The sequence below is a fragment of the Lolium perenne genome, chromosome 1, assembly GCF_019359855.2.
Source record: "Lolium perenne isolate Kyuss_39 chromosome 1, Kyuss_2.0, whole genome shotgun sequence".
NCBI classification, from domain to species: Eukaryota; Viridiplantae; Streptophyta; class Magnoliopsida; order Poales; family Poaceae; genus Lolium; species Lolium perenne.
Window position 1 is genome coordinate 82425313 of NC_067244.2, and position 18035 is coordinate 82443347.

Below are 18035 nucleotides of genomic sequence, written 5' to 3' on the forward strand. Positions count from 1 at the left end.
AACTATTTTGGCCAATTGGAATAATGCATACTTCTACAGAAAATTCATATTACATATATATTATACCATTTCATTTAGACAATATAATTTCTTAGAAGATTCCCGCTGCAACGCGCGGGGTATCCTTCTAGTTTTTATAACAGGAGAAGGGTCTAGAGAGGACCCGAGGCTTCATTCAACTCGGCAGGTTACATATACAAGCGGGACTCAAAGAAAAGTAAAAAATACATTACAATCCTTAATTTTTTTTGCAAAAAAGACCTCATGGAACATCTGGGAACGCGATCGGGTCCTTATCCGCCGACGTCATTGTTGACCTTGCAACATCAACCACCATCTCCACTCCGGGGACGAAACCACTTGGTGAGGAAGAGACATCCTCTGAGTAGGAACTCAAGAGGTGCGGAGCGGCCCATGGTTGGGGACTGAAGTTTTGGCTCTTGCATGTGTATATCCACCCTATATTTCCTCAAACTAAAAAATATATATCTTTTTGATAAGAATACGTGTTTGTAGGACTTGTATAAAAATCGTGTTTGAACTAAAGATGCACGGGAAGGTCTACAAGGCCAGGAACATCATATCAAACACAAGGTGCTTGGAGTTTTTTCATGTTGATTTCTTTTGGCCATCTTCTCATGAGAATCTTGGAGGGGAAAATATTGCCTTGCGATCGTCGACGAGTACTGAAGATACACTTAGGTCTACTTCTTCAAGTACAAGAGTGAACTCAAAGGACGGCCATTGACTTCTCCAACCAAGTTCAACGCAAGCAGATCGCCAAGATCCTTGCAATAAGGGGCGACAACTGCACCGAGATCAGGAACTACACCTTGATGAATTCTGAAGTGAAGAGGGTATTAATCATCAATACTTCACTCCTTACACTTCTCAACAAAATGGTGTCGCCAAGAGAAAGAAATGGACCTTGATTGATGCGGCAAGGACCATGATGGCGGAATTCAAATCACCTCACAACTTTTGGGCAAAGTAATTTCTACTGCATGCCACGCCACCAACCGCCTCTACTTCCACAAAGGCTTAGAGAAGACATTGTATGAGATCCTCTCCTAATACAAGCCTAATGTGTCATACTTTAAGGTCTTAGGATGCAAATGCTACATTCCTATTAAAGGTATCCGACTATCCAAATTCGTTTCTAAAGCTCAAGAGGGCATTTTGTTGGTTATGCCGCGGAATCCCACACCTATAGAGTATACAATAAGACCACAAATCAGGTTGTAGAAACTTATGATGTGGAGTTCTTCGAGGATAACAGCTTCCGAGAGGAGCCATGTGTTCTTGTGGTCTAGGTTATGGAATACCTCCACAAGCCATATGAAGAATGGGTATCAAATTCATCTGGCCCATTGAAGTACCCTATTATCCCTCCTAGCGCTTGTTGCGTTCGCGAGCGCGTCGACACACGCATGCAAACCTCCTAGGTCGCGGCCCGCCATCATCGCCATCGAATCGTTCCCTATCTTCTCCATCGAGACTGAACCAGATCAGTCTGCTGCCGCCACCGCCGGACAGGATGCCCCGTCTAAAGCCCCATCTCTGGCCGGCTCCCCGCACCCTGATACGTCTCCAACGTATCGATAATTTCTTATGTTCCATGCTACTTTATTGATGATACCTACATGTTTTATGCATACTTTATGTCATATTTATGCATTTTCCGGCACTAACCTATTAACAAGATGCCGAAGAGCCGATTCTTTGTTTTTGCTGTTTTTGGTTTCAGAAATCCTAGTAAGGAAATATTCTCGGAATTGGACGAAATCAACGCCCAGGATCTTATTTTTCCACGAAGCTTCCAGAAGTCCGGAGAGGAAACGAAGTGGGGCGACGAGGCGACGACACACCAGGGCGGCGCGGCCCAAGCCCTGGCCGCGCCGGCCTGTGGTGTGGGCCCCTCGTGGCGCCCCCTGACCTACCCTTCCGCCTACTTAAGACTTCGTCGATAATAACTCCAGTACCGAGAGCCACGATACGGAAAACCTTCCAGAGACGCCGCCGCCGCCAATCCCATCTCGGGGGATTCAGGAGATCGCCTCCGGCACCCTGCCGGAGAGGGGAATCATCTCCCGGAGGACTCTTCACCTCCATGGTCGCCTCCGGAGTGATGTGTGAGTAGTTCACCCCTGGACTATGGGTCCATAGCAGTAGCTAGATGGTCGTCTTCTCCTAATTGTGCTATCATTGTTGGATCTTGTGAGCTGCCTAACATGATCAAGATCATCTATCTGTAATGCTACATGTTGTGTTTGTTGGGATCTGATGACTATGGAATACTATGCTATGTTGATTATCAATCTATTATCTATGTGTTGTTTATGATCTTGCATGCTCTCCGTTACTAGTAGAGGCTCTGGCCAAGTTTTTGCTTGTAACTCCAAGAGGGAGTATTTATGCTCGATAGTGGGTTCATGTCTCCATTAAATCTGGGGGAGTGACAGAAACCTCTAAGGTTGTGGATGTGCTATTGCCACTAGGGATAAAACATCAATGCTATGTCTAAGGATATATTTGTTGATTACATTACGCACCATACTTAATGCAATTGTCTGTTGTTTGCAACTTAATACTGGAGGGGGTTCGGATGATAACCTGAAGGTGGACTTTTTAGGCATAGATGCATGCTGGATAGCGGTCTATGTACTTTGTCGTAATGCCCAATTAAATCTCACAATACTCATCATAACATGTATGTGCATGGTCATGCCCTCTTTATTTGTCAATTGCCCAACTGTAATTTGTTCACCCAACATGCTTATTCTTATCGGAGAGACACCTCTAGTGAACTGTGGACCCCGGTCCATTCTTTTACATCGAATACAATCTACTGCAATACTCGTTCTACTGTTCTCTGCAAACAATCATCATCCACACTATACATCTAATCCTTTGTTACAGCAAGCCGGTGAGATTGACAACCTCACTGTTGCGTTGGGACAAAGTACTTTGGTTGTGTTGTGCAGGTTCCACGTTGGCGCCGGAATCCCTGGTGTTGCGCCGCACTACATTTCGCCGCCATCAACCTTCAACGTGCTTCTTGGCTCCTACTGGTTCGATAAACCTTGGTTTCTTACTGAGGGAAAACTTGCTGCTATACGCATCACACCTTCCTCTGAAAATTTACGTGAGTGATCCTCAGATATGTACGCAACTTTCATTCAATTTGAGCATTTTCATTTGAGCAAGTCTGGTGCCTCTTAGAAATTCATCTTTACGAACTGTTCTGTTTTGACAGATTCTGCCTTTTATTTCGCATTGCCTGTTTTGCTATGCTTGATGGATTTTTCTATTCCATTAACTTTCAGTAGCTTTGTGCAATGTCCAGAAGTGTTAAGAATGATTATGTCACCTCTGAACATGTGAATTTTGATTATGCACTAACCCTCTAATGAGTTGTTTTAAGTTTGGTGTGGAGGAAGTTTTCAAGGATCAAGAGAGGAGGATGATACAATATGATCAAGGAGAGTGAAAGCTCTAAGCTTGGGGATGCCCCGGTGGTTCACCCCTGCATATTTCAAGAAGACTCAAGCGTCTAAGCTTGGGGATGCCCAAGGCATCCCCTTCTTCATCGACAACATTATCAGGTTCCTCTAGTGAAACTATATTTTTATTTCATCACATCTTATGCACTTTGCTTGGAGCGTCTGTTTGCTTTTGTTTTTGTTTTATTTGAATAAAGTGGATCCTAGCATTCATTGTGTGGGAGAGAGACACGCTCCGCTGTTGCATATGGACAAATATGTCCTTAGGCTTTACTCATAATGTTCATGGCGAAGGTTGAAACTGCTTCGTTAAATTGTTATATGGTTGGAAACGGGAAATGCTACATGTAGTAATTGGTAAAATGTCTTGGATAATGTGATACTTGGCAATTGTTGTGCTCATGTTTAAGCTCTTGCATCATATACTTTGCACCTATTAATGAAGAAATACATAGAGCTTGCTAAAATTTGGTTTGCATAATTGGTCTCTCTAAGGTCTAGATAATTTCTAGTATGGGTCGAACAACAAGGAAGACGGTGTAGAGTCTTATAATGCTTACAATATGTCTTTTATGTGAGTTTTTCTGCACCGGTTCATACTTGTGTTTGTTTCAAATAACCTTGCTAGCCTAAACCTTGTATCGAGAGGGAATACTTCTCATGCATCCAAAATCCTTGAGCCAAACATTATGCCATTTGTGTCCACCATATCTACCTACTACATGGTATTTCTCCGCCATTCCAAGGTAAATTGCTTGAGTGCTACCTTTAAAATTTTCATTCTTTATCTTTGCAATATATAGCTCATGGGACAAATAGCCTAAAAACTATTGTGGTATTGAATATGTACTTATGCACTTTATCTCTTATTAAGTTGCTTGTTGTGCGATAACCATGTTCCTGGGGACGCCATCAACACTTTGTTGAATATCATGTGAGTTGCTATGCATGTCCGTCTTATCTGAAGTAAGGGCGATTTACCATGAGTTGAATGGTTAGAGCATGCATATTGTTAGAGAAGAACATTGGGCCGCTAACTAAAGCCATGATTCATGGTGGAAGTTTCAGTTTTGGACAAATATCCTCAATCTCATACGAGAATATTAATTGTTGCTAAATGCTTATGCATTAAAGAGGAGTCCATTATTTGTTGTCTATGTTGTCCCGGTATGGATGTCTAAGTTGAGAATAATCAAAAGCGAGAAATCCAATGCGAGCTTTCTCCTTAGACCTTTGTACAGGCGGCATAGAGGTACCCCTTTGTGACACTTGGTTAAAACATATGTATTGCGATGATAATCCAGGTAATCCGAGCTAATTAGGACAAGGTGCGGGCACTATTGGTATACTATGCATGAGGCTTGCAACTTGTAGGATATAATTTACATAATGCATATGCTTTATTACTATCGTTGACAAAATTGTTTCTTGTTTTCAAGACCAAAGCTCTAGCACAAACATAGCAATCAATGCTTCCCTCTGCGAAGGGCCTTTCTTTTACTTTTTATGTTGAGTCAGTTCACCTATTTCTCTCCACCTCAAGAAGCAAACACTTGTGTTAATTGTGCATTGATTCCTACATACTTGCATATTGCACTTGTTATATTACTTTACATTGACAATATCCATGAGATATACATGTTATAAGTTGAAAGCAACCGCTGAAACTTAATCTTCCTTTGTGTTGCTTCAATACCTCTACTATGAATTTATTGCTTTATGAGTTAACTCTTATGCAAGACTTATTGATGCTTGTCTTGAAAGTACTATTCATGAAAAGTCTTTGCTATATGATTCAATTGTTTACTCATTGCATTTACATTGCTTCGAATCGCTGCATTCATTACATGTGCTTACAATAGTATGATCAAGATTATGATAGCATGTCACTTCAGAAATTATCTTTGTTATCGTTTACCTACTCGGGACGAGTAGGAACTAAGCTTGGGGATGCTGATACGTCTCCAACGTATCGATAATTTCTTATGTTCCATGCTACTTTATTGATGATACCTACATGTTTTATGCAAACTTTATGTCATATTTATGCATTTTCCGGCACTAACCTATTAACAAGATGCCGAAGAGCTAGTTGCTGTTTTCTGCTGTTTTTGGTTTCAGAAATCCTAGTAAGGAAATATTCTCGGAATTGGACGAAATCAACGCCCAGGATCTTATTTTTCCACGAAGCTTCCAGAAGTCCGGAGAGGAAACAAAGTGGGGCGACGAGGCGACGACACACCAGGGCGGCGCGGCCCAAGCCCTGGCCGCGCCGGCCTGTGGTGTGGGCCCCTCGTGGCGCCCCCTGACCTACCCTTCCGCCTACTTAAGCCTTCGTCGATAATAACTCCAGTACCGAGAGCCACGATACGGAAAACCTTCCAGAGATGCCGCCGCCGCCAATCCCATCTCGGGGGATTCAGGAGATCGCCTCCGGCACCCTGCCGGAGAGGGGAATCATCTTCCGGAGGACTCTTCACCGCCATGGTCGCCTCCGGAGTGATGTGTGAGTAGTTCACCCCTGGACTATGGGTCCATAGCAGTAGCTAGATGGTCGTCTTCTCCTAATTGTGCTATCATTGTTGGATCTTGTGAGCTGCCTAACGTGATCAAGATCATCTATCTGTAATGCTACATGTTGTGTTTGTTGGGATCTGATGAATATGGAATACTATGCTATGTTGATTATCAATCTATTATCTATGTGTTGTTTATGATCTTGCATGCTCTCCGTTACTAGTAGAGGCTCTGGCCAAGTTTTTGCTTGTAACTCCAAGAGGGAGTATTTATGCTCGATAGTGGGTTCATGTCTCCATTAAATCTGGGGGAGTGACAGAAACCTCTAAGGTTGTGGATGTGATGTTGCCACTAGGGATAAAACATCAATGATATGTCTAAGGATATATTTGTTGATTACATTACGCACCATACTTAATGCAATTGTCTGTTGTTTGCAACTTAATGCGGAGGGTTCGGATGATAACTTTGAAGGTGGACTTTTTAGGCATAGATGCATCTTTGGATAGCGGTCTATGTACTTTGTCGTAATGCCCAATTAAATCTCACAATACTCATCATAACATGTATGTGCATGGTCATGCCCTCTTTATTTGTCAATTGCCCAACTGTAATTTGTTCACCCAACATGCTTATTCTTATCGGAGAGACACCTCTAGTGAACTGTGGACCCCGGTCCATTCTTTTACATCGAATACAATCTACTGCAATACTCGTTCTACTGTTCTCTGCAAACAATCATCATCCACACTATACATCTAATCCTTTGTTACAACAAGCCGGTGAGATTGACAACCTCACTGTTACGTTGGGACAAAGTACTTTGGTTGTGTTGTGCAGGTTCCACGTTGGCGCCGGAATCCCTGGTGTTGCGCCGCACTACACTTCGCCGTCATCAACCTTCAATGTGCTTCTTGGCTCCTACTGGTTCGATAAACCTTGGTTTCTTACCGAGGGAAAACTTGCTGCTATACGCATCACACCTTCCTCTTGGGGTTCCCAACGGACGCGTGCTGTACGCGTATCACACCCCAAGCCCTAATCCTAGTGCCGACGAGTGATACGCGTACAGCACACGTCCGTTGGGAACCCCAAGAGGAAGGTGTGATGCGCACAGCAGCAAGTTTTCCCTCAGAAATAAACCAAGGTTTATCGAACCAGTAGGAGCCAAGAAGCACGTTGAAGGTTGATGGCGGCGGAGTGTAGTGCGGCGCAACACCAGGGATTCCGACGCCAATGTGGAACCTGCACAACACAACCAAGATACTTTGCCCCAACGTGACAGTGAGGTTGTCAATCTCACCGGCTTGCTGTAACAAAGGATTAGACGTATAGTGTGGATGATGATGTTTGCAGAAAACAGTAGAGCGAGAATTGCAGTAGATTGTATTCGATGTAAAGAATGGACCGGGGTCCACAGTTCACTAGTGGTGTCTCTCCCATAAGAAATAGCATGTTGGGTGAACAAATTACAGTTGGGCAATTGACAAATAAAGATGGCATGACAATGCACATACATGTTATGATGAGAAGTGTGAGATTTAATTGGGCATTACGACAAAGTACATAGAGCGCTATCTAGCATGCATCTATGCCTAAAAATTCCACCTTCAGGTTATCATCCGAACCCCTTCCAGTATTAAGTTGCAAACAACAGACAATTGCATTAAGTATGGTGCGTAATGTATCAACACAAATATCCTTAGACATAGCATTGATGTTTTATCCCTAGTGGCAACAGCACATCCACAACCTTAGAACTTTCATCCTTTGTCCTGCATTTAATGGAGGCATGAACCCACTATCGAGCATAAATACTCCCTCTTGGAGTTACAAGTAACGACTTGGCCAGAGCCTCTACTAATAACGGAGAGCATGCAAGATCATAAACAACACATAGATGATAGATTGATAATCAACATAACATAGCATTCTATATTCATCGGATCCCAACAAACGCAACATGTAGCATTACAAATAGATGATCTTGATCATGTTAGGCAGCTCACAAGATCGACAATGATAGCACAATTAGGAGAAGACAACCATCTAGCTACTGCTATGGACCCATAGTCTAGGGGTGAACTACTCACACATCACTCTGGAGGCGACCATGGCGGTGAAGAGTCCTCCGGGAGATGATTCCCCTCTCCGGCAGGGTGCCGGAGGCGATCTCCTGAATCCCCCGAGATGGGATTGGCGGCGGCGGCGTCTCTGGAAGGTTTTCTGTATCGTGGCTCTCGGTACTAGAGTTATTATCGACGAAGGCTTCTTATAGGCAGAGAGGTAGGTTTATGGGCGACGCGAGGGGCCCACACGCTAGGGCCGCGTGACCAGGACCTGGGCCGCGCCGCCCTACTGTGGCGTCGCCTCGTCGCCCCACTTCGTTTCCCTTTCGGACTTCTGGAAGCTTCGTGGAAAAATAAGATCCTGGGCGTTGATTTCGTCGAATTCCGAGAATATTTCCTTACTAGGATTTCTGAAACCAAAAACAGCAGAAAATAGCAACTGGCTCTTCGGCATCTCGTTAATAGGTTAGTGCCGGAAAATGCATAAAAATGACATAAAGTATGTATAAAACATGTGTGTATCATCATAAAACAAGCATGGAACATAAGAAATTATCGATACGTTGGAGATGTATCAGCATCCCCAAGCTTAGTTCCTACTCGTCCCGAGTAGGTAAACGATAACAAAGATAATTTCTGAAGTGACATGATATCATAATCTTGATCAATACTATTGTAAGCACATGAGATGAATGCAGCGATTCGAAGCAATGGAAAATACAATGAGTAAACAATTGAATCATATAGCAAAGACTTTTCATGAATAGTACTTTCGAGACAAGCATCAATAAGTCTTGCATAAGAGTTAACTCATAAAGCAGTAAATTCATAGTAAATGCATTGAAGCAACACAAAGGAAGATTAAGTTTTAGCGGTTGCTTTCAACTTGTAACATGTATATCTCATGGATAGTTGTCAACATAAAGTAATATAATAAGTGCAATAGGTAAACATGTAAGGATCAATGCACAGTTAACACAAGTGTTTGCTTCTAAGATAGAAGGAAATGGGTAAACTGACTCAACATAAAAGTAGAAGAATGGCCCTTCACAGAGGGAATCATTGATTGCTATATTTGTGCTAGAGCTTTTATTTTAAACACATAAAGAGAGCATAAAAGTAAAGTTTTGAGAGGTGTTTGTTGTTGTCAACGAATGGTAGTGGGCACTCTAACCCCCTTGCCAGACAGACTTTCAAAGAGCGGCTCCCATGAAATTTTTTATTTTTGGGTGGCACTCCTTCCAACCTTGCTTTCACAAACCATGGCTAACCGAATCCTCGGGTGCCTGCCAGCAATCTCATACCATGAAGGAGTGCCTTTTATTTTAGTTTTTATTTAGATGACACTTCTCCCCACCTTTGCTTTCTCAAGCCATGGCTAACCGAATCCTCGGGTGCCGTCCAAAAATCACATACCATGGAGGAGTGTCTATTTGTAAATTTATGAAAGTTAATTAATTCGGGGCTGGGAACCCCATTGCCAGCTCTTTTTGCAAAATTATTGGATAAGCGGATGAAGCCACTAGTCCATTGATGAAAGTTGCCCAACAAGATTGAAAGATAAACACCACATACTTCCTCATGAGCTATAAAACATTGACACAAATAAGAGGTAATAACTTTTGAAGTGTTTAAAGATAGCACTCAAGCAATTTACTTTGGAATGGCGGAGAAATACCATGTAGTAGGTAGGTATGGTGGACACAAGTGGCATAGTTTTTGGCTCAAGGATTTGGATGCACGAGAAGTAATCCCTCTCAATACAAGACTTAGGCTAGCAAGGTTGTTTGAAGCAAACACAAGTATGAACCGGTACAACAAAACTCACATAAGAACATATTGCAAGCATTATAAGACTCTACACTGTCTTTCTTGTTGTTCAAACCCTTACTAGAAAATATCTAGACCTTAGAGAGACCAATCATGCAAACCAAATTTTAGCAAGCTCTATGTATTTCTTCACTAATAGGTGCAAAGTATATGATGCAAGAGCTTAAACATGAGCACAACAATTGCCAAGTATCACATTATTCAAGACATTATACCAATTACCACATGTAGCATTTCCCGTTTCCAACCATATAACAATTAACGAAGCAGTTTCAACCTTCGCCATGAACATTATGAGTAAAGCCAAGAACATATATGTTCATATGCAACAGCGGAGCGTGTCTCTCTCCCACACAATGAATGCTAGGATACAATTTATTCAAACAAAAACAAAAACAAAAACATACAGACGCTCCAAGTAAAGCACATAAGATGTGATGGAATAAAAATATAGTTTCACTAGAGGAACCTGATAATGTTGTCGATGAAGAAGGGGATGCCTTGGGCATTGATACGTCTCCGACGTATCGATAATTTCTTATGTTCCATGCCACATTATTGATGTTATCTACATGTTTTATGCACACTTTATGTCATATTCGTGCATTTTCTGGAACTAACCTATTAACAAGATGCCGAAGTGCCAGTTCCTGTTTTCTGCTGTTTTTGGTTTCAGAAATCCTAGTAACGAAATATTCTCGGAATCGGACGAAATCAACGCCCAGGTTCCTATTTTTCCCTGAACCATCCAGAACACCCGAGAGCCGCCAGAGGGGAGCCCTGGGGCCCCACACCACACCCTGGCGCGGCCGGAGGGGGCCGCGCCGCCCTATGGTGTGGGCCCCCGTAAGCCCTCTGCGCCGCCTCTTCGCCTATATAAAGCCCCTGGATCGAAAACCCTGATGCGTTCGACGAAAACCACAGAAACCTTCCAGAGCCGCCGCCATCGCGAAGCCAAGATCTGGGGGACAGGAGTCTCTGTTCCGGCACGCTGCCGGAACGGGGAAGTGCCCCCGGAAGGCTTCTCCATCGACACCGCTGCCATCTTCACCGCCATCTTCATCACCGCTGCTGCTTCCATGAGGAGGGAGTAGTTCTCCATCGAGGCTCGGGGCTGTACCGGTAGCTATGTGGTTAATCTCTCTCCATGTACTTCAATACAATGATCTCATGAGCTGCTTTACATGATTGAGATTCATATGAGTTTTGTATCACAATTTATCTATGTGCTACTCTAGCAAAGTTATTAAAGTAGTTCTATTCCTCCTGCACGTGTGTAAAGGTGACAGTGTGTGCACCGTGTTAGTACTTGGTTTATGCTATGATCATGATCTCTTGTAGATTGCGAAGTTAACTATTGCTATGATAATATTGATGTGATCTATTCCTCCTACATATGCATGAAGGTGACAGTGTGCATGCTATGTTAGTACTTGGTTTAGTCTTTTGATCTATCTTACACTATAAGGTTACTAAAACATGAACAGTATTGTGGAGCTTGTTAACTCCGGCATTGAGGGTTCGTGTAATCCTACGCAATGTGTTCATCATCCAACAAGAGTGTAGAGTATGCATTTATCTATTCTGTTACGTGATCAATGTTGAGAGTGTCCACTAGTGAAAGTGTAATCCCTAGGCCTTGTTCCTAAATACTGCTATCACTTTGCTTGTTTCTTGTTTCTTTGCGTTACTACTGCTGCAATACTACCACCATCAACTACACACCAGCAAGCTATTTTCTGGCACCGTTACTACTGCTCATATATATTCATACCACCTGTATTTCACTATCTCTTCGCCGAACTAGTGCACCTATTAGGTGTGTTGGGGACACAAGAGACTTCTTGCTTTGTGGTTGCAGGGTTGCATGAGAGGGATATCTTTGACCTCTTCCTCCCCGAGTTCGATAAACCTTGGGTGATCCACTTAAGGGAAAACTTGCTGCTGTTCTACAAACCTCTGCTCTTGGAGGCCCAACAACGTCTCTGAGGAAAGGAGGGGGAACGTAGACATCAAGCACTTTTCTGGCGCCGTTGCCGGGGAGGAAAGGTAAAAGGCACTCATACTCCGGTTCCAGGTAAAGTACTTTTCTTGCGCCATTGTGTTTGTGCTCGAAGCTATTTCCTTTAGATCCTGCAATTGTAACTTTTTGTTTCTTGTTTACACTAGTTAGGCATAATGGAAAACATCTGTGAGCTCTTTGTACTATTTCCTGAGTCAAGACATGAATGGTTTAATGCGAAAATTAAAAAACCCATGGAACATGTTAGCATGAATACTTTGAACACCATTGTTGCTAATGATATGGAAAATTCTAAGCTTGGGGAAGCTGGTTTTGATGAGCATGATCTTTTTAGTCCACCAAGCATTGAGGAGAAAATTTTCTTTGATGATACTTTGCCTCCTATTTATGATGATTATAATGATAGTAGTCTTTTGGTGCCGCCTACTATGGAGAGTAAATTTTGTTGTGATTATACTATGCCTCCAACACTTGATGAGAATAATAATGATAGCTACTTTGTTGAATTTGCTCCCACTACAACTAATAAAATTGATTATGCTTATGTGGAGAGTAATAATTTTATGCATGAGACTCATGATAAGAATGCTTTATGTGATAGTTATATTGTTGAGTTTGCTCCTGTTGCTACTGAAAGTTATTATGAGAGAGGAAAATATGGTTGTAGAAATTTTCATGTTACTAAAACACCTCTCTATGTGCTGAAATTTTTGAAGCTATACTTGTTTTATCTTTCTATGCTTGTTGCATTATGCTTCTTGAACTTGTTTATTTACAAGATTCCTATGCATAGGAAGCATGTTAGGCTTAAATTTGTTTCATACTTGCCTTTTGATGCTCTCTTTTTGCTTCAAATACTATTTCTTGCGAGTGCATCATTAAAACTGCTGAGCCCATCTTAATGGCTATAAAGAAAAGAACTTCTTGGGAGATAACCCATGTGTTATTTTGCTACAGTACTTTGTTTTATATTTGTGTCTTGGAAGTTGTTTACTACTGTAGCAACCTCTCCTTATCTTAGTTTTGTGTTTTGTTGTGCCAAGTAAAGCCGTTGATAGAAAAGTAAGTACTAGATTTGGATTACTGCGCAGTTCCAGATTTCTTTGCTGCCACGAATCTGGGTCTACCTCCCTGTAGGTAGCTCAGAAAATTAAGCCAATTTACGTGCATGATCCTCAGATATGTACGCAACTTTCATTCAATTTGGGCATTTTCATTTGAGCAAGTCTGGTGCCATTTTAAAATTCGTCAATACGAACTGTTCTGTTTTGACAGATTCTGCCTTTTATTTCGCATTGCCTCTTTTGCTATGTTGGATGAATTTCTTTGATCCATTAATGTCCAGTAGCATTATGCAATGTCCAGAAGTGTTAAGAATGATTGTGTCACCTCTGAATATGTTAATTTTTATTGTGCACTAACCCTCTAATGAGTTGTTTCGAGTTTGGTGTGGAGGAAGTTTTCAAGGGTCAAGAGAGGAGGATGATATACTATGATCAAGGAGAGTGAAAGCTCTAAGCTTGGGGATGCCCCGGTGGTTCACCCCTGCATATATTAAGAAGACTCAAGCGTCTAAGCTTGGGGATGCCCAAGGCATCCCCTTCTTCATCGACAACATTATCAGGTTCCTCCCCTGAAACTATATTTTTATTCCATCACATCTTATGTGCTTTGCTTGGAGCGTCGGTTTGTTTTTGTTTTTGTTTTGTTTGAATAAAATGGATCCTAGCATTCACTTTATGGGAGAGAGACACGCTCCTCTGTAGCATATGGACAAGTATGTCCTTAGTTTCTACTCATAGTATTCATGGCGAAGTTTCTCCTTCGTTAAATTGTTATATGGTTGGAATTGGAAAATGATACATGTAGTAATTGCTATTAATGTCTTGGATAATGTGATACTTGGCAATTGTTGTGCTCATGTTTAAGCTCTTGCATCATATGCTTTGCACCTATTAATGAAGAAATACATAGAGCATGTTAAAATTTGGTTTGCATATTTGGTTTCTCTAAGGTCTAGATAATTTCTAGTATTGAGTTTGAACAACAAGGAAGACGGTGTAGAGTCTTATAATGTTTTCAATATGTCTTTTATGTGAGTTTTGCTGCACCGGTTCATCCTTGTGTTTGCTTCAAACAACCTTGCTAGCCTAAACCTTGTATCGAGAGGGAATACTTCTCATGCATCCAAATCCTTGAGCCAAACAACACTATGCCATTTGTGTCCACCATACCTACCTACTACATGGTATTTTCCGCCATTCCAAAGTAAATTGCTTGAGTGCTACCTTTAAAATTCCATCATTCACCTTTGCAATATATAGCTCATGGGACAAATAGCTTAAAAACTATTGTGGTATTGAATATGTAATTATGCACTTTATCTCTTATTAAGTTGCTTGTTGTGCGATAACCATGTTCACTGGGGACGCCATCAACTATTCATTGTTGAATTTCATGTGAGTTGCTATGCATGTCCGTCTTGTCTGAAGTAAGAGAGATCTACCACCCTATGGTTAAGCATGCATATTGTTAGAGAAGAACATTGGGCCGCTAACTAAAGCCATGATCCATGGTGGAAGTTTCAGTTTTGGACATATATCCTCAATCTCAAATGAGAGAATTATTAATTGTTGTTACATGCTTATGCATAAAAGAGGAGTCCATTATCTGTTGTCTATGTTGTCCCGGTATGGATGTCTAAGTTGAGAATAATCAATAGCGAGAAATCCAATGCGAGTTTTCTCCTTAGACCTTTGTACAGGCGGCATAGAGGTACCCCTTTGTGACACTTGGTTAAAACATGTGCATTGTGATGATCCGGTAGTCCAAGCTAATTAGGACAAGGTGCGGGCACTATTAGTATACTATGCATGAGGCTTGCAACTTGTAAGATATAATTTACATGATACATATGCTTTATTACTACCGTTGACAAAATTGTTTCATGTTTTCAAAATCAAAGCTCCAGCACAAATATAGCAATCGATGCTTTTCCTCTATGAGGACCATTCTTTTACTTTCATTGTTGAGTCAGTTCACCTATTTCTCTCCACCTCAAGAAGCAAACACTTGTGTGAACTGTGCATTGATTCCTACATATTTGCATATTGCACTTGTTATATTACTCTATGTTGACAATTATCCATGAGATATACATGTTACAAGTTGAAAGCAACCGCTGAAACTTAATCTTCTTTTATGTGGCTTCAATACCTTTACTTTGAATTATTGCTTTATGAGTTAACTCTTATGCAAGACTTATTGATGCTTGTCTTGAAGTGCTATTCATGAAAAGTCTTTGCTTTATGATTCAGTTGTTTACTCATGTCATTACCATTGTTTTGATCATTGCATTCATTACATATGCTTTACAAATAGTTTGATCAAGGTTATGATGGCATGTCACTCCAGAAATTATACGTGTTATCGTTTTACACCTTCGGGACGAGAGCAGAACTAAGCTTGGGGATGCTGATACGTCTCCGACGTATCGATAATTTCTTATGTTCCATGCCACATTATTGATGTTATCTACATGTTTTATGCACACTTTATGTCATATTCGTGCATTTTCTGGAACTAACCTATTAACAAGATGCCGAAGTGCAGTTCTGTTTTCTGCTGTTTTTGGTTTCGAAATCCTAGTAACGAAATATTCTCGGAATCGGACGAAATCAACGCCCAGGTTCCTATTTTTCCCGGAACCATCCGTAACACCCGAGAGCGCCGGAGGGGAGCCTGGGGCCCCACACCACACCCGGGCGCGGCCGGAGGGGGCCGCGCCGCCCTATGGTGTGGGCCCCCGAAGCCCTCTGCGCCGCCTCTTCGCCTATATAAAGCCCCTGGATCGAAAACCACGATGCGTTCGACGAAAACCACGAGAAACCTTCCAGGAGCCGCCGCCATCGCGAAGCCAAGATGCGGGGACAGGAGTCGCTGGTCCGGCCCGCTGCCGGAACGGGGAAGTGCCCCCGGAAGGCTTCTCCATCGACACCACTGCCATCTTCACCGCCATCTTCATCACCGCTGCTGCTTCCATGAGGAGGGAGTAGTTCTCCATCGAGGCTCGGGGCTGTACCGGTAGCTATGTGGTTAATCTCTCTCCATGTACTTCAATACAATGATCTCATGAGCTGCTTTACATGATTGAGATTCATATGAGTTTTGTATCACAATTTATCTATGTGCTACTCTAGCAAAGTTATTAAAGTAGTTCTATTCCTCCTGCACGTGTGTAAAGGTGACAGTGTGTGCACCGTGTTAGTACTTGGTTTATGCTATGATCATGATCTCTTGTAGATTGCGAAGTTAACTATTGCTATGATAATATTGATGTGATCTATTCCTCCTACATATGCATGAAGGTGACAGTGTGCATGCTATGTTAGTACTTGGTTTAGTCTTTTGATCTATCTTACACTATAAGGTTACTAAAACATGAACAGTATTGTGGAGCTTGTTAACTCCGGCATTGAGGGTTCGTGTAATCCTACGCAATGTGTTCATCATCCAACAAGAGTGTAGAGTATGCATTTATCTATTCTGTTACGTGATCAATGTTGAGAGTGTCCACTAGTGAAAGTGTAATCCCTAGGCCTTGTTCCTAAATACTGCTATCCTTTGCTTGTTTCTTGTTTTTCTTTGCGTTACTATTGCTGCAATACTACCACCATCAACTACACACCAGCAAGCTATTTTCTCGGCACCGTTACTCTTGCTCATATATATTCATACCACCTGTATTTCACTATCTCTTCGCCGAACTAGTGCACCTATTAGGTGTGTTGGGGACACAAGAGACTTCTTGCTTTGTGGTTGCAGGGTTGCATGAGAGGGATATCTTTGACCTCTTCCTCCCTGAGTTCGATAAACCTTGGGTGATCCACTTAAGGGAAAACTTGCTGCTGTTCTACAAACCTCTGCTCTTGGAGGCCCAACACTGTCTACAGGAAAGGAGGGGGAACGTAGACATCAGGCATCCCCAAGCTTAGATGCTTGAGTCTTCTTGAAATATGCAGGGATGAACCACCGGGGCATGCCCAAGCTTAGAGCTTTCACTCTCCTTGATCATATTGTATCGTCCTCCTCTCTTGATCCTTGAAAACTTCCTCCACACCAAACTCAAAACAACTCATTAGAGGGTTAGTGCATAATTAAAATTCACATGTTCAGAGGTGACATAATCATTCTTAACACTTCTGGACATTGCACATAGCTACTGAAAGTTAATGGAATGAAGAAATCCATCAAACATAGCAAAACAGGCAATGCGAAATAAAAGGCAGAATCTGTCAAAACAGAACAGTCCGTAAAGACGAATTTTTTAGGTGCACTAGACTTGCTCAAATGAAAATGCTCAAATTTAATGAAAGTTGCGTACATATCTGAGGATCACTCACGTAAATTGGCAGATTTTTCTGAGGTACCTACAGAGAATACTGCTCAAATTCGTGAAAGCAAGAAATATGTTTCTGCGCAGTAATCCAAATCTAGTATGAACCTTACTATCAAAGACTTTACTTGGCACAACAATGCAATAAAATAAAGATAAGGAGAGGTTGATACAGCAGTAACAACTTCCAAGACTCAAATATAAAACAAAAGTACTGAAGTAAAATCATGGGTTGTCTCCAATAAGCGCTTTTCTTTAATGCCTTTCAGCTAGGCGCAAAAAGTGTATATCAAGTATTATCAAGAGATGAAGCATCAACATCATAATTTGTTCTAATAATAGAATCAAAAGGTAACTTCATTCTCTTCCTAGGGAAGTGTTCCATACCTTTCTTGAGAGGAAATTGATATTTAATATTACCTTCCTTCATATCAATAATAGCACCAACAGTTCGAAGAAAAGGTCTTCCCAATATAATGGGGAAAGATGCATTGCATTCAATATCCAACACAACAAAGTCAACGGGGACAAGGTTATTGTTAACCGTAATGCGAACATTATCAATCCTCCCCAAAGGTTTCTTTGTAGAATTATCAGCAAGATTAACATCCAAATAACAATTTTTCAATGGTGGCAAGTTAAGCATATTATAGATTTTCCTAGGCATAACGGAAATACTTGCACCAAGATCACATAAA